At 34.6% G+C, this 19,073-nt stretch overlaps 1 non-coding gene across 1 annotated transcript; it reads left to right on the forward strand.

The window, feature by feature from the left end:
• Window positions 1–12,335: 12,335 nt before the first annotated feature.
• LOC145077429 (small nucleolar RNA R71) lies at window positions 12,336–12,442 on the forward strand. The gene has a single exon (XR_013693175.1). It is a non-coding gene; the product is annotated as a small nucleolar RNA R71 (small nucleolar RNA).
• The last annotated feature ends 6,631 nt before the right edge of the window (window positions 12,443–19,073 follow it).

The raw sequence follows: 19,073 nt of genomic DNA on the forward strand, positions 1-19,073 counted from the left end.
GAAAAATAATCACCTCTTTACGCTTGTTGTATATAGCCTTGGACCATTCAAATGATAATCAATACATATGAATAGCAAATGATGTAGAAAGCAGAAGATAAAGAAGATACTTATTCAAGCATTAAACAAGTATTTGAAGACCTTTAGGATAAACACTGATATATAGGTTAAACCATACATTATTTAATTGACTCTTCAGTTGCAGAATTCAAGTATCTTCATTAGAAGTATTGAACAAATCAACAAGTGACATGTTACAAACAATCAAGATAATTTCCCAAAAGATGAAAGAAATTAGGGTTAGGGTTCTTAAGATAATTCTGCAGAATTGCAAAAGTGAAATAGAACCGTTGTTTCCCCTTTTTATGGCATCAAATTTCAATTTGAATCGATAACCAATAAAATATCGCCATGTGGAAAGTAGGTACATAATTGAGGAGATGTCATCATTATCTGCAATGTGTAAACGTAATAAGTGTTTTCCCTCGAAAGAAGAGAAGCAGCAGTAGGCTGACACCATCTATACAACAGTCACATCTCTTTGTAATAAACATTCAACATCAATTGTTTTATCATCAAAAAATAGTCATATTTTGATATGGAGAACAAAGAAGGTAGGTCTCATCCACTTACGGGAATAACAAATGGACCCACAAATAAGAATTTTTACAATCTTCGATCAAGTTGGTATTTGTTGAAACGTCGAGGATTCTAGTGCAATAGTGTGCAAAAGGAAAATAGAGAATCAATTTTTTTTTTGAAATTGTGATATCAATTAAAGATTAAAAAAAGTAATATGATCCTGGGAAAAGATTCTACTCCTTCGACATCAAGAGAGATGATCAAGTGCTTGAAAGGTTTCCCGTGAATTACTATTGAATACTTGTAAAGAAGTATCGAATGGCCTCTTTTCTTAGGTATCGAAGGTAGGCTTTGTTTTCAAACATATATGCAACTTAACATAAGAGCAGTGATATGTATGAAATTCCTTGAGTGATCAATATAATCAACTGCAAGTAATCATTAGATAGGCTTAAGTAACTAAGGATTAAAAATGTCCAAACTAAAATCCCATATCATGAATGAAAAAATTATGGATCTGTTGGGAAGATACGACATGGAAATAGTCAATTTCATTAAGATCTTGCAAATGAATGAAATATGAGATTTTGAACATTATGGAGAGACATAACAAAATATAAAGAATTTCTTCCGTCATTTCCATGTCTAAAATTTGCAACAATAAATTGTTCACCTTCAATTCATTAATGGTATTGTTTGTTGGGTTTCAATGAAATCATCGTGACAATGACTTCAAGATCATTACATAGATTTTTGTAAAGACCATGATTCTCGGTGGTTTTGACTACAAATCTAATGGGTTTTATGTCTATGTATATGAACTGTGTAATAAAATGAGATAAGAAGATAACAAACAAGTTTCTCACAAATCCATGGTGACAAAATATTTGATCATAAAAACAGTTTTCGAATAACCATAATTCTAAGTTGGTATAAACTTTGAATGGCAAGGGTTAAACAAACACTTTTAGCAATATACCCGTCAATTCCTTTGTTCGAAACTAGAATACAAAGTATTTCCAAAAAAATATTGTTTATTTTTGAAAAGAAATACAAAAATAAAGAAAATATTTTGTGGAATTTTTTATTTTTGAAGAAAAGTACAAAAATAAGAAAATCTTTTTGGAATTTTTGATTTTTATAGAAAAATACAAAAAAAAGAATTTTTTTTGGAATTTTGGAATTTTGTGTATTTAATGAAAGATACAAAAATAAAAAAAAAACTTTCTGGAAATTTTGTTTTTTTAAAGAAAAATACAAAAATATGAAACATACCAAGAGTATCAAAGCTCTGACTAAGAATAGTAACATTAGATCAATTCAGCGCCAATATCCAACTCACGATGTATCAAAGTCTCAACCAATGAATAGTGACTTCGATATCAAAGAACATAAAACTTAGCTTGATGTTGGAACATAACAAGCCTCTATAATTCCCAAACCATTCAAAATCCTTAGAAAAGAATTGTCATCAAGAATTTTCTTGAAAATATTTACAAGTTGATCTGTTGTTTGGACAAAATGCATCTCAATATTACCATCTTCAACATGATCTTTGATAAAATGATATTGAAGAGAAATATGTTTAGTCTTGGAATGTCGAAATGGATTATAACAAATGTGAATTACACTTTGAGAACCACAAAATGATGATATTTCTTCATCTTGGTCACATGGTCATGAAGTTGACTTTGAATCCATATCACTTGAGAAGTATATGCAACATCAGCAACAAACTCCGCCTCTATTGTTGATATATAAACACTCGTGTGCTTCTTAGAATGCCAACTTACCAACTTTCTATCAAGAAATTGGAAACCACCAGTTGTACTCTTGTGATCAAGTTGACAACTACTTAAATCCACATCTGAATAGGCTTGAATGAAAAATCCAATGTTCACAAGATACCAAATACCAAGTGTCGGTGTTCGATGAAGGTATTGACATATATTTTTTAGAGTAGTGAGATGTGGCTCTCTTGGATAAGCCTAATACGTAGCATAATTACACATTAAAAACATAATATCATGTCGACACGTAGTTAGATATAATAATGAGTCAATCATGCTTCAATAATTTTTTAAATCAACAGCCGACTTATCCAAAGAAGGACTTAATGTTTTGCTAAATGTCATTGGAACCTTCACATCTGATCAATTGTCCATCCCAAACCTTTCTAGTAAATTCTTCGTGTATGATTCCTGATTAATGAAGATTCCTTCTTTGATTTGGTGAATATTCAACCACAAAAAGTAGTTGATCTTTCCCATCATGCTAATCTCAAATTGACTGTGTATTAAATCCACAAATTCCTTTGATAAAGCAAGTTAGTAGAACCAAAAATAATATCATCGACATAAATTTGCACAAACATTAAATGATCCCCCACTTTCTTTCCAGATAAAGTAGGATCAACTGATCCTTGTTAACATTTAGAGATTTAAAAAAATGGTTAAAGTTGCATACCATACCCTTTAGGCTTGTTTTAATCCATAAACTGTTTTATCAAGAATATAAAAATGATTAGGAAACTTATCATTTACAAATCCATGTCGTTGTTACACTTACACACATTCTTTGAGTACACCATTTAAAAAAGTCTTGTTTATGACAAACAGCTTTTCCATCTTTATCAACTTTATTTTTGAAAACCCATTTAAGTCCAACAATAGAAATATTTTTAGGTTTAGGAATTAACTTCCACACTTTGTTTCTATTGAACTTAGCCAGTTCAGCTTGCATAAAAACAAACTGATCAGAATGTTCTAATGCAACCTTAATAGTCTTTGGTTTGATCTTTGAAATGAAAACATGAAACATGAAAAATTCTTTATTTACATTAAGAACTTAATTGCTTACTCCTATTTGTGCTCTTGTAATGACACATGAATTAGGCTTACCAAGAATTTGTTCTTTAGGATGATCCCGAGTCCACTTCTCCCATTAGAGGAAATGAAGGATCAAAATCGACATCTACATCCTCAATGATTTCTTCAACATAAAAAAAATTCTTCTATAATAGAAAGAGTATCGTTAACATCCTTATTGAAAGTTGTATTGCCTAAAGCACTATTGTCATCTTTGACATGTGTTCGACATTGCACCCCTGAACATGTGTAGCCACTATATGTTACTCCCCCTAAACATAAGCATTCGACATGGATTGCTACCCCTCATCATGAGAAGGTGTTGGTAGTTTCTCCCAATCGACTTGAGCAGTGGGTATCGAAGTTACACATTCATCATTTATAACTTATGTGATTGTAGAATCCCCTACATTTTTAGATGCTTTTGAAACTTGATTATCTTCTACGTTTAATTCCACATTGAGTGCCTTATAAGGAATACCAAATATCAAATCGAAATCTATCTCAAAAGAAAGCATTTGATCAGAATGCTCCTAATAATTAGAAAAGATTGGATTCTGTGGAAAAACAATATCGACTCTTTTAAGAAAATAATCATCAAATGTCAAATTAAACATTTCTTAAATACTCCTTGTCCTTTTGTTCATCACCCTATATGTGACTGAATTTTGTGAATATCCAAGTAAATATTCAATCATCAACTTTAGCTTGAAATTTTGAAAGATGATCTTTTATATTCATGATGAAACACCTACAACTAAAAACATGGAAAAAAATTTACATTAGGTTTCCTTTTGTTAATGATTTCATACGAGATGATATTGAATTTTCGATGTATAAAAGAATATTTTGAGTTAAACAAGCAATAGAAATAACATCAGTCAATTTATATTGAGGAAGATTTGCATATGTCAGCATTTTTCTTGCTGCTTCACACAAGGATCGATTTCTTCTTTCCACAACTTAATTATGTTGAGGTGTATATGTAGTAGAAATATTATGAGAAATTCCATTTATAAAAAATGAGTCAAGAAAATGATTCCTAAAACATATTCCATTATCACTTCTAGTTCTTCAAATTTTCTTCTTCAAACTCACTTCTATTACTTTGATAAAATCGATCATTACTTGAGTAGTCTCTGAATTTTGTCTGAGAAAATGAACCCAAGTAAATCGTGAAAAGCCTTCTACAATAACCAAAATGTACTACTTTCCACCAATTGATTCAATTGTCAATGGTCCACATAAATCAATATGTGTGAAGTTCTAAGGGTTCAACTATCTTTGAGTCGATGACAATTGGAAGACCTAGTCGATTTTGCTTTCATTATTCACAAGCTACACATAATGAATCATTTTTAAAATTAAGAACCTGTAAACCACATATTAAATCATTTAAAACAATTTTTTTGAGAATTTAGAAATTCAAGTGTTTAATCCTTCAATGCCAAAGCTAGCTTAGATCTGACGAACCCTTCGATACTAATCAAATCGAAAGTAAACCAACAATAGGCTTCATATCTAACGTAAACATGTCTGCTTTTCATTTGGATTTTAACAACACTTCTTTTTTTTATTTTTTTTGCAGATGACACTTCCTTCTTCATCAAACAACACTTGATTACAACCAATTGAGATATACTTATGAGATTGTGTTTCATACCATTGACATAGGTAACTCAATTAATTGTAAAATTTCCATTTTTAAATTTTCCATAACTCTTGTTTATGCATTTATTATTATTCCCAAGCTTCACTATGCCAACATTAGTAAGCTTCCTGATGTGCACAAAAGTACTCACTAATTTTAATATTTATAACCTAACAAATTTAACTAACTATGCACTTATAGGCAGTGTACCTAGTCAGATTATAGTATAGTTTGGGTAAGTCGGGTGTCGATCATAGGGAACGGTGTTCTAATTAATTTACTTACTATTAAATTAACCTAATTGTTAACAAGTTTAAAAGGGGTTTTATCTGATTTTACAAGATCAGATGAACTTAAATCAAATTCAATAAGTAAAAACACTCTTGTTTAGTTTGAATCCACTTCTTCCTTATGGCTAGCTAATGATTACGGATTATTAAGTTGGTTTTTAGTTGTATTAGTAATTTAGTTCTAACTTTACCAATAATTAACTAATTCATGTCAAACCATGTATGTTCACACATTATTTAACACAAAACTAATTATGAATGTAAATATGTTATGTAAGGTTTTTAATATAAACAAGATTATGGTCACAATACACGTTCTCTAGCATAGCTAAGCTTATTTACTCTAATTACTAACTAAGATTGGTCAATCCTAGCTCTAACAATTCAATGTTCACTAAATCATTAGGTAAACAAGTTCATATAGTTAATGGTCACTAAGCTACACAGAACATGCAATCAAGCAATTAGAGAAACAAACAATAGCATGCTAGGTAATACAAATCAAACACAAACAATTTTTACCAACTAAACTTAATCCATAGACATCGAACTATTCAAAAGTTTGAAACTTCGTCTAGCTAAACAAGAGTAGCTAGATTCAGCTGCTCATCCTAGCAACTAATAAACCAACACAACTTAAAGTATTAAAAGACATGTTCTTAATTAACTAAAATATAAACCTTTATTCTTTTTGGTGTTGAAAACCTTCTTCCAGAACCCTTCTTTCGCTCTGAATCGTCTCCTGGAACTCTTTCCTTTAGCCAAAAGGTTCTCCTTTTCGTAATAATCAGGAGCACTTAAATAATCTTCAAAAACCCGCGCCGCGTCGTGGCTATCTAGGCCACGTCGTGGGCTTCAAGCTATCCGTACCGTACAAGGAATTCTCCGAATCGCGATGTTTATCTTCTAGAACCCTCATGCCACGTCGTGGCCGACTTCGCCGCGTCGTGAATTCAGTATCTATCGTGGATTTATTCTTTTCTTGTCTTTCAAGTCTCCCATGTTCTACATATTGTCACTTTTGGTCCCTCTCTTCGAAAATCCTTTTAATTGACTGAAAATAACAATTTAAAGTCATAAGTACCATTATTCTAAACATATTATCAACTTATTAATAAAAATGTACTTAAATATTGCCTAAAAATAGGTATAAATATGGCAATATCAAAATACCCCACACTTAGGCTTTGCTTGCCCTCAAGCAAATTTAAACTTAACTCTTAATTACTAACACCACATAGAACAATCCGACTCTAGCTCAGCCATTAAGCCAAGACCTCAACGCATGCATTTGTGTCTAAAATTTTCCTAAAGTACCCCCCATACTTTAAATACTCACAATCTTCATAAACACTCGCCCTCTTTTCCGAACAATGCTCATTTTATGCAACCCTCCGAATCCATCCGCAGAAAACCTATTTATCCTCAAGGTATTTTTAGTTGAGCAACCTAAGCATACATAATCTAGAATTACAATCATTGATACCACTATGGAGCTCTTTTGGAATTCTTCACTTCTTTGACATTTGATCTTTGATTTCTTTGAATTCACCACCTTATTTGATTTGATCTTTTGGTATGTTCAACTTTTTGAATTTTCTTGGAATTTTGATCTTTTGATCTTCACTTTATTTGCTTCAAAATTCTTCAAACTTTACTCGTAATTCTCCCCTTTTTTTTTACATGTACCTCTCTTTTTTCACTCAAAACCTACATGCTTAAGCAAAGACGCTCAACCTCAACCTTTATCGGTTAATGATAATAATTTTCCTGGATACATTTCAGGTTTAGGCTGCTAAACATATTGCATCCCTCAAACCAAGCGGGGTTATGTTTTTGTTCCATGATTCACTAAAATAAGGGAGGCCACAAATGCACTATAACGTGTATTGGCTCAACTAAACATTTGAACTTTCATCGGATCATCCCACATAACACTAGCAATTAAAATTATTACTAGATTCAATTATTAAAAATTTCAATTTCCAAATTTTCAATTTTTTTTACTATCAAATTCTATGATTATCTAGCAATTTACTTTTTCTACCCCTACCCCACACTTAGTTCATACAATGCCCTCATTGTATGCTAAAAATAAATCAAAATTAAAGAAAAGGGAGAAAAAGGAACAGACTCCACTGGGATAGTGGCGTGAGCATATCCAAAAGTGTGGAAAATGTGCATCCGGAATATGGACCTCCAAAAATAGAAACTCGGTGTAGAACTGGGTGAATACGTAAATAAACCAGGAATCATGACTCGAAACTTCAATTCTTCTAAGTGGGTGCTAGTAAGTAGAAATGTGGGAAAGGAAAAACTGATACACGTCAAGGCAGGTATCTGGCCACGTCGTGATATGAGATGAAAGCGCGAACAACAGGCTGCTTTATTTCTTCAAAGTTCATGAGCGCCACGACGTGGCGTAAGGATCCCACGTCGTGGAAACTGGACATCAGCAGAAAATGCCTTATTTCTTTCATGCACTCTAGCAACTTGACGAATTTCTAAATGGTTTAAGATGCTTCTATGTAAATACACTTCCCAACTGTAACCTCTCTCCTACTAACGTACCCCACACTTATCTTGAATTGTGGGTTCCAACCCACGACTCTAAGCTTCCTTGAATAGACAAACACGACTCTAGAGTTAACCTTATATGCTCCTTAGAATTCCAATGCTAATCTGAAAAATGGAACAACCCAAAAGAAATAAAAGAGTAACATCATAGTTCAAGAAAGTTTTATATTACAAACCAAATTGAAACAATAAAAAAAACTACTTAAAACAAAACAAAATAAAAAAAAAGGAAATAAAATCAATCATCATCTCCTTGGTCCTGCACTCCACTTGGTCCTACCCCGTCATTCTGCGGACGCCATAGCTCCTCCCATGTCGGAAAATAAGGATATTGTGATGGCATAGATGGTGGTCGGGTCACACCCAAATGCGAATAAATACCCTCAGTAAGCTGGGTATGATAAATGGCATGCCCCCGGAGATTATCCAAATAAGTTCCCACCCGACTCTGAAACGGGTCGGTGGGCACTCCCTGTACATACTGTGAAGTAGCAGGCTCTCTCACGAACTCACCTCTAGCTCGCACATTCCGACGCCGCGGTCTGCCTGGTGGTTGCTGCCCTGCTGCACCTCCTCTTGCTCGTCATCTATCAGCTGTATAACAAAATGACCCCCGACATTCACCACTGCCCGCATAACTCCCAAGACTTGAATAGTCAAATATGTGTCCGGGAATCAAGTAAGATTCCTCAAAAAGTCATGGGTCAAAATATGATATGACCTAGCAAGGTGAGTAACCAAATGCCCCCCGTAATCGGACTCCCGTGCCTAGAATTGGCCGCTTTCTTCCCCATGAACTTCGCCAACATATACGGTAAATCACAACAAACTCCTGGGGTAATAAGAGTCCATAAATAAAACAAATTCTGAATAGGGACTTTATCACCATGATGCTTGTGATTTATTGAAAAAGTGATCAGGCGATGTAAAAATCGGAAAACAGGATTCCGAATTTGTGACTCACTCGAGTCACGAGTATTGTACTCATGGCTAGAAATGCCCCGCTAGAACTGAACATCCATAACACCGGGATTAAAATCCCGAACGCATCCAAGCAAGAACGGTATGAAAAACGGAGATTGAGTCTCCACTTCGGTATAAAGCCCCATACGCCGAGCGAATTCCCGAAGACTACACTCTCTATAAACACCACCCAAACGAAACACAAGTGCCCGATTGTAGGTAAAATCAATAGTGCGTTCCTCGAAGCATACGGTAGAGAAAAACTCCACCGATAATTCTCGGTATACGGGTTCTTGGAAGGCAAACAAATTCCTCCACCCGTGACAAGTGAAAGAAAATTGATCTCCTTTGTATGTTTTCGACCAATGGCGTCCCAACTCAGCAACCATTCCCACACCACCGAGCCATCCCCAATCGATAATTGGGGCTATCACAAATTCCCTATTGTACAGCCATCCCAGCCGATTCTCATAAGTAGATAACAAAGGTTGGGGAATGTTTTGAGGAAACTGATATAAGGGATGTATGCTCGCCACATCAATCGGGTTTTCCTCCTGTGGAATAGCTCTTCGTGGTCCCATTTATGCATACAAAATCAAACCAAAGCAACAAACATCCAAAATATTAAAACAGATTAATCTGTCTGCCAGAATTCACGACATGGCCAGGCTCGCCACGTCGTGGACCGCAGTCGCACCCTGTATGTGGATCGGTCTTTTTATATGCGATTTCCACCAAAATTAATGCTTGGGGTTTGTTCCTATGGACATTTAAGGGACATGCAACCTAGAATCAACAACTAGTTTCAACCAATTTTGTGAATCACACAAACCCTAACCATGGAAATCTAAAATTGTAAGAACTAACTACAATTAGTGAATAGAACACATACCAAGTAGAGTTAATTGACAAGAACTTGCAAGGAAATTGGAAGTAGATTAAGAAATTGGTTGTGGGGTATTTGGTTCCCGTTCGTGCAGCAGTATCAAATGGGAATGGGGATTATTGGTCAAAGGGTTTTAAGTAAATGGTCCCCCCTGACTTTTTAAAGGTCACGTCGTGGCTGGCTATGCCCACGTCGTGGACTTCGAAACTGTCCTCTGGTCCCGTGTTTTCATTTTTACCACGACGTGGCTGTATCAGCCCACATCGTGGAAACTGCCTGATTGCAAAATTTTATAAAATCTCACATTTTAACTAATTACTTTGCATCCCATTTATTAATTAAAGTTCTCCACAGCTAATTCTTTACTAAGTATCAGTTATTGGATGATGAGTTGATATCTATCCTAATTAAAAACAAAAAAATATTTTAGAAGAAAAGAAAATGCAAACCAAGCTCGGGTTGCCTCCCGATAAGCGCTTCTTTTTCTTGGAGTCTTGAGCTGGAGTCTGTGCCTTCTATGTTGAATCTTCTGAAGAGTCCACCACTAAGATGTTTTGTTCTTTGAATCGCCTCTTGTAAGCTTGAATTCGCCTTTTATATGCTTTCTTTGAATTCTCATTTTTAGCTTTTCCCTCTTCTTCAAGCTTGCGTTTTGTGCCCTTAGTTTGCTCCTTGCACTCCATAGCATCCTCCTCCTCTTTCACCACCGGCTTTGTCACTTTTGAAGTGACCTCCTCTTCATCACTTGTCCTCTCCTCATCCTCTTTGCTCACCCAAGAAGGCGTACTCTTGTAAGCTATGACTTCAATCAAATATGGAACAGATCCCCTCGGTTTTGTTCTTTTGACTTGATGAACTGCCTTGATCTCTTCTTCCATAAGCTTTTCCAGTTCTTCTAGTTCATTGTCTTCATTAATTGTGAACACCTCTTCTTGAACTTGATCCTCTTGGAAGTCATCTTGTATGCCAAAAACTTCTTGTTCATCTCCAACCCTCAAAGTGAGTTTAGACTCGCGAATATCAACAACAGCTCCAACAGTGTTAAGCAATGGACGACCAAGGATTATTGGAACATCAGGATCTTCCTTCATATCCAAAACTACAAAGTCTATTAGAAAAACAAATTTTCCAATTTTCACCAAAATATCCTCCACGATGCCCCAAGGTTGTGTCACTGAACGATTCGCCATGTGAATCTTCATTTTTGTAGCCTTCATCTTCTGAATTTCTAATTTTTTATCAAATGAAAAAGGCATCAAGTTAATGCTAGCCCCAGAATCGGCTAAAGCATTAACTTTCATTTTATTACCAAACTCACACGGAAGAGTGAGGCGTCCACCCCCATCTTTTCTGGTGTCTCTCCCAACACGGCTTTTGAGGTTTGTTCACTTAGAACCACCTTTGACTGCTTCTTTAATTGCCTGCGAGTGTCTATCAAATCTTACAGTAATTTCTGGTTCTCGGGAGTTTTGGATAAGGATTTGACAAAAGGGGTATTAATCGGGATCCCCTTCACATGCTTAACAAACTCTAAATTTTCCTTCTCCAGTAGACTAAGTGCAGCTCGGGTTGTAAATGGCAAAGGTGGCTGATAAGCTTGAACGGGTTCAAAGAATTTTTGATCAGTCATGCGCCACGTCGTGGCCAAAGGAGTGCCACGTCGTGGCGAAGCTGGTTCAGCAACTTTTTCACTTTCGAATTTTGACTTCTTAGGTTTTGGATCGGGCTGCTGTGGTTCTTCTTCCAATGCCTCCAGGAACTCAGAGATTGCATCTTCTTCAGTATCGATGGCCATTACGTGAGATTGGGTCTTTACTTCGGGATTCTTCGGGGACAATTTTTCATGAACCAGAGTGGCTAGTTGACCAAATTGTACTTCAAGGTTATGGATGGAGGCTTGTTGATTCTTTATCAAAGTTTGTTGTTCCATAATAGCAAAATCAGTGGCATCGTGTCTTTTTTCCGAAGCTTCCATAAATTTCATCAAGATGGTCTCTAGATTGGGTTTCTTCTCGGCTGGTGGCTGCTCCTTTTGATAAAAGCCTCGACCTGTCTTCCTATACTTCTCTTCGTTTTGCTTCTTATACTCTTCATATGGCAGCCACTCCTTCTTCGGTTTCCTCCAGTCCTCATCAAACTTATCCCCACTATAGTAGCACACTTGAGCTTTTCTGTTCCCAAACTCATCTACATTGCAGTCCTTGGTCAAGTGTGGACCACTACATCTCTCGCAACCCACTTTTATGGCATGTATTGACTGGTCCATTTGTGTTATCCTTCGATCCATATTATTCAGCATGGCCATGACAGCTGCTATTTCTTCAGTTTGGGCCCCTCCACCGCCTTTGATTCCATCTTGCCTAGGGTTGTGGTATTCGCGAGAGTGCTTCGCGAATTCTTCAATTAGCTCCTTGACCTCCCTTGGGTTTTTCTTTGTCAAAGGTCCTTGAGAATCAAGGAGTTGTCTTGTCATAACGTTGACCCCATCATAAAAGATTGACATCTCTTGCTGCACATTTAGATCATGCTGAGGGCAATTTCTGAGCAAGCCCTTGTACCGCTCCCATGCTTCGTATAATGACTCCCCCTGCTGTTGCTCAAAGTTAGCTATTGCCTTCTTGAGTTTGGCTATCTTGGATGGCGGGAAAAACTGGTCCAGGAATTGCTCACGCAATTGAGCCCAAGTGGTAATTGTACCCGGTGGGAGTGCTTTTAACCACTCCTTAGCAGCTCCTTTGAAAGTGATGGGAAGCATCCTAAGCAATATTGTGTTCATGTTGACATTTGGGACATTAAAGTAATCCACAATGTCGTTTACTTCATCTAGATGCTTAAAAGCATCCTCATGATCTTTCCCGAAAAATGGGATGTCCTTCAGTGCAGTCAATATGTGTCCCTTCAACTCGAATGTGGCAGTGGCAGGTATTGCGGGTTGGACTAAACCGGGACCCACATCTTCTCGGATCCGCTTCTTGTAAGCTCCCATGGACATTTCTTCAATTGCTGCCATCTCGTTCCTTGGCTCGTTCTAGGGTTCGCTCGTGTGTTCTTCAAATTCCGACTCGGTATCGCTTTCGGACTTGGTTTGGACGGGCGTATGATCCAAATGTTCAAGATTTCTCTTGTGCCTCGAGGATGAACTTGATTCTCCTGTCTTCTTTCCCGACTTCCTAGAAATAGCTGACTTCAATTCTTGTAAGGGCGTCTTTTTCTTGTGAATTGCAGACTCGGGATCTTCAAGTGGTGGCACCAAGGGTGTGTTTGAGCTTTTGGTCATGAACTCCTGCAACTTGCTAAACTAAAAACATAAAACTGAACTAAAACAAGAAAAACTAACTATCAACTAAAAATTTAGTTTTTTAATAGTCCACGTTGTGGCTGGCTATTCCCACGTCGTGGACTCTGTGACTGACAGAAAAATTTTATTTTGCTGAAAAATTAACTTTTTGTGGTTTTTAATCCACAAGAAGGATCGGTTAATTTAATGCAAATAAATAAGCTAAAAACTAAGCCGTTCCCCGACAACGGCGCCAAAAACTTGATGTGCACAAAAGTACTCACTAATTTTAATATTTATAACCTAACAAATTTAACTAACTATGCACTTATAGGCAGTGTACCTAGTCAGATTACAATATAGTTTGGGTAAGTCGGGTGTCGATCACAGGGAACGGTGTTCTAATTAATTTACTTACTATTAAATTAACCTAATTGTTAACAAGTTTAAAAGGGGTTTTATCTGATTTTACAAGATCAGATGAACTTAAATCAAATTCAATAAGTAAAAACACACTCTTGTTTAGTTTGAATCCACTTCTTCCTTATGTCTTGCTAATGATTACGGATTATTAAGTTGGTTTTTAGTTGTATTAGTAATTTAGTTCTAACTTTACCAATAATTAACTAATTCATGTCAAACCATGTATATTCACACATAATTAAACACAGAACTAATTATGAATGTAAATATGCTATGTAAGGTTTGTAATATAAACAAGATTATGGTCACAATACACGTTCTCTAGCACAGCTAAGCTTATTTACTCTAATTACTAACTAAGATTGGTCAATCCTAGCTCTAACAATTCAATGTTCAGTAAATCATTAGGTAAACAAGTTCATGCAGTTAATGGTCACTAAGCTACACAGAACATGCAATCAAGCAATTAGAGAAACAAACAATAGCATGCTAGGTAATACAAATCAAACACAAACAATTTTTACCAACTAAACTTAATCCATAAACATTGAACTATTCAAAAGTTTGAAACTTCATCTAGCTAAACAAGAGTAGCTAGATTCAGCTGCTCATCCTAGCAACTAATAAACCAACACAACTTAAAGTAATAAAAGACATGTTCTTAATTAACTAAAATATAAACCTTTATTCTTTTTGGTGTTGAAAACCTTCTTCCAGAACCCTTCTTTCGCTCTGAATCGTCTCCTGGAACTCTTTCCTTCAGCCAAAAGGTTCTCCTTTTCGTAATAATCAGGAGCACTTAAATAATCTTCAAAAACCCGCGCCACGTCGTGGCTATCTAGGCCACGCCGTGGGCTTCAAGCTATCCGTACTGTACAAGGAATCCTCCAAATCGCGATGTTTATCTTCTAGAACCCTCATGCCACGTCGTGGCCGATTTCGCCACGTCGTGAATTCAGTATCTATCGTGGATTTATTCTTTTCTTGTCTTTCAAGTCTCCCATGTTCTACATATTGTCACTTTTGGTCCCTCTCTTCGAAAATCCTTTTAATTGACTGAAAATAACAATTTAAAGTCATAAGTACCATTATTCTAAACATATTATCAACTTATTAATAAAAATGTACTTAAATATTGCCTAAAAATAGTTATAAATATGGCAATATCACTTCCTAAAATCTCTCAAACACTCATTCTTTCTAGTCATGTGACATGAGCAATCACTATTGATATACCAATTTTCATCATATTGCTCGTCACATAGTACCTACAATCAATTAGAGGGATTTAGGTACCCAAGTTTTTTTGGATACTCAAACATTAGAGTGAAATGTGGAACTACAAATCCAATTACAAACTTTGAATTAAATATGATTAATGAAATCAGCTTCATTACTTTGAGATGAAGAAACATATTCATTTGATATCGAAGCATCAATATTGATTTTCTTATTCTCAGCTTTATACTTTGAAAACTCAATTTTTTTTTTACTTTTCTTGACTCCAGTTAGATGGTTTCGATAATGTTTCTTGTGATAAAGTATTTACATTTGTCGGCTCGTACAAATAGTGTCACACCCTGCCCAGTTGTTGGCGGAAACACCGTGCAGTGCGACGTATTGATAATCGGATGCCGGAAAAAGGTACAATAAAACACAAATGTATATTTTAAATATTTTTTATTATTAATTTTGAAGGATTACATTATTTTAGGGACAAACACAAACTCCTACAATAAGTATACTAAACTTCAACAGCTTCCTTGCAAACTTCCTTCATACTCGGGGGACACTCTTCCACACTCATATTCTTGAGAATACATGTATTTTGAAAGTCAACATAATGTTGGTGAGTGCACAAGTTTTTATTTTGAATTTTTGAATACCTCTTAAGAATACTTTTCTTTAGTGAAAACCTTTCTTATTTATTTATATAGTCTTCTATCTTTTATTGATCTTAAATGACTATCTTTTCAGGGTATCTAACGATCCTGGAGTATTTTAATTAGGATTTTGTTTTGTTAAACCTAATTTACTATCTTTCAAGGATTTCTAATGATCCTAACATATTTTAATTGGGATTTTCTTTTGCTAATCCTAATTTACTATCTTTCAACGGTTTTTAACGATCTTAACGTATTTTAATTACCATACCAGGCGTCCCTAATGGTAATCTAAGATCTAAAGCAATTTTTTTAATATGTTAACATGAGCCCCTATAATCCACACTATGACTGTAAATGTAGCCTAGATCACGACGCTTCATCAGACGTCGAATAGTTTCTTATATGGAAGGTATCCTGCCATGATTGTAGCTAGCAATCGCAGGTGGAGTTGTCATGGCACATATAGATCTATAGATAACTTCCTAGCTCTCGCAAGAATAAAAATTATAGGTATTAGGGATATGCTGAATTTAATCAAGGCTTGTGGATGAATAACCAACTCAGTAATGTATTAACCATATGATATTATCATTTATCTTTTAATCTTTTATCTTTATCATAATTACCTCTCTCTCTCTCTCACTTTCTCTGTATATATATATATATATATATATATATATATATATATAGTTATTATTGTATATGTATGCATTTGATAATTATATTTATTATCTCATAATTATCTGATATATATATATATCTATATATATATATATAAAATGTCATATATACATATATATACACACACACACACACCATAATGATGGTTATTTTAATAGGATATTTGTGCAGCGTAACAATTAAGTACAACACATATCATAAATCTTGTCTATCATAACTCCTAAGTACTTAAAGTTTCCTAGGGATTTAGCCATTATAACATGTAGCGACGACAATTAATTGCAGCGACACTTAACCTTTAGCGGCAACAATGACTAATAGTGGCAACAATAACGAGGGAGCTTATGTCGCATCTTTGTTTCGACCATTAGCAGCGAATTTTTCGGCCTTTAGCAGTGACTTTTTCATGCTGGTATTGGGTTTGTGTGAAAATGAGGTCCCAATCGTTGCATTAGATACTCGATCAGACGGTTGGGGTTTACTGGAAGGGATAATATGGATTCGGTCAACAAGGTATTACCAGCGACGCCTTTGTGGAGACAAGGGCTTTTAGCAGCGACAAAGTGTTGTGTTTCCGCTAAAAGCTCTTGTCCTCGCTAAAGGCGTCGCCGATAGTGCCTTGATTTCGTGTAGTGTTAGTAGGAATGGACATTATGAACTAGTGAAAAAAGCATAAAACATATTTAATTATGACAAGAGATAAAAGGAAAGGCAAGTGTTTTTCCTTGAGATTACGTAAACTAACAGACCAATAGTGTCTTTATGTACAACAATGGTAGTAGAGAAACACTAGAAGAATTAACCGAGGGCTACTTGTGAGAAAATTGACCGCATCAATCAAACAAAACAATGATAGAGGATAGTAGGCCAAGTGATCAGCGGCAAAGATGCTCCTAGAAAACAACAGCAACAGAAGATTGGTGTACATTAGGTGGGACATATTTGATGCTCGACATGGGCTGTTGTGATGATAGTCGACAACATCAAAGGGAACCAATGCAACAGTGAATGAGGTTGTGATAAGAGATGTAGGAGTGAGACAAAGAACAGGAGGAGACACAGGATTAATTATGGTGGACTGGGAATGTAGATTAAAGAAAAAAGAAAAAACTTAAGTCTATTGTAGGAACTCTTAGAAAGAGACGTACGGTTTGGCTCGATACCATGATAGATTATGTGGAAACCCCTTAATTAGGTTTGCATGTATAAATATCAATATATAGTGTACACATGTTACAAAGGAGCCCATATACTATATACAATGACATAAATAGGGAAGTATAAATTAACACAAACAAAACAAATTGTATGGACATATTGACTCAATTAGATAAATAAAAGGTTTGAATATTTGTTGATAGTCTAGAAAATACATAAAAAGACATTAACAAATGAAAATTCAAAACCCCGTTCTTTATTTCATTGAATTTCTTTGAATCATCCACACAAGACATCTAAGTAATAGATATTTATGAATAGTCTCGCTAAGCTTTTCTTGATCCAGAAGCTTATGCAATATTTCAAAAATCCCCAACAGATTCACAAAATGAAATACACTTCCATATAATAGTTCACAAGTTACAAGAGACAAATAATTAAAAAGATAGGAAATGAAAAATTAAACATTAACCTTCTACAACAAAATAGTTGATCATGAAATTAAAAAGCATCAACTTAAGAAAAGAAATAAAGGATCATAATGCATGTTCAATTAAAAGCCCCAGAAAATTCTCAACGACCAACTAAAAGAAATTAAAAAAACAGCCTTGCCTAATTTGCGATCTGAAGGAGTGACCAGATTATCATCCTTTTTTTGAAGGATGATAATGCATCCTCGCGTAATTCTATGAAAACCTATCGCAATGATATATGAAATTTGAATGGATTTCAAACAAATATAACAATTATTCGATCAGCAATAAAAACCCTAGAGACCATGCAATCCAAAGAAAATTATGCATATTCGGGCGTAAATTGCTCCTGCGGTAGAGCATCTCCATTAAGACCCTAAAAGCAAAAAATTAACAATGATATGCCCTAATCCTTAATCCTTTTGCCTCGAATTTGATTGGCGTCATTCCAATGTTGGACAACGTGGTGTCATTGGAATTGTACAAATGAGGTGTAGGATACATCGGTAAAAAAGATGTGTGTGTGTGTGTGTGTATATATATATATATATATATATATATATATATATATATAGGGTTGAGATCGGTTGAGAACTCATATTTTCTCAAGAACCCGAGAACTAAAAGTGGAACATTGGATCAAAAACAATTCATTAACGACATGATCGTCATCTTACCAATCTCATTTAATGTCTAATTTTTTGTGTTATTTAATATATTAATAGAAATGTCTAAAAATTTACATTATCAATCAAATTTTCAGATTTTTTTTAAATATAGTATTTTATGTTTTTTTTTAAATGCAGATTGTTTAATTTTTTATAGAAAACATGAATTTTTGAAAAAAATAGTGTTTAAAAAACTGTATTTTTTTTCAAAAAACTGCAATTTTTTTAAAAAAATAACTGCATTCTTTTTTCAAAAAAACTGTATTTTTTTTTCAAAAAAACTGTATTTTTTTTTCAAAAAACCTGCAATTTTTCTTAAGAAAACTGCATTTTTTCGGAAAAAAAAAATCCAATGTTTTAAAAAAAAGCTACAATTTTAAATATAAAAAAGCTGCAAATTTTTCAAAAAAACTACATGTTTTTTAACGAAAGTTACATTTTTTTCATAAAAAAAAAAAAAAAAAAAACTACATTTAAAAAAACTGAAATTGCAAAAAAAAACTGCATTTTCTTTTAAAAAAAAGTAAATATTTAGGTGCATATATGCATATTTTTTCAAATGCATATATGTATATTTCTTATACTATAATATTTGTAAGTAAGTCACAAAAAATCTCATTTTTATTAATTAATCTATAAAGATAACAGTACAAGTATTTTATTCAATACAAAATAAAATATAAAAAATAAT

Source organism: Lactuca serriola, chromosome 9, assembly GCF_051521515.1.
Source record: "Lactuca serriola cultivar US96UC23 chromosome 9, Lser_US96UC23_V15, whole genome shotgun sequence".
Taxonomy (NCBI): domain Eukaryota; kingdom Viridiplantae; phylum Streptophyta; class Magnoliopsida; order Asterales; family Asteraceae; genus Lactuca; species Lactuca serriola.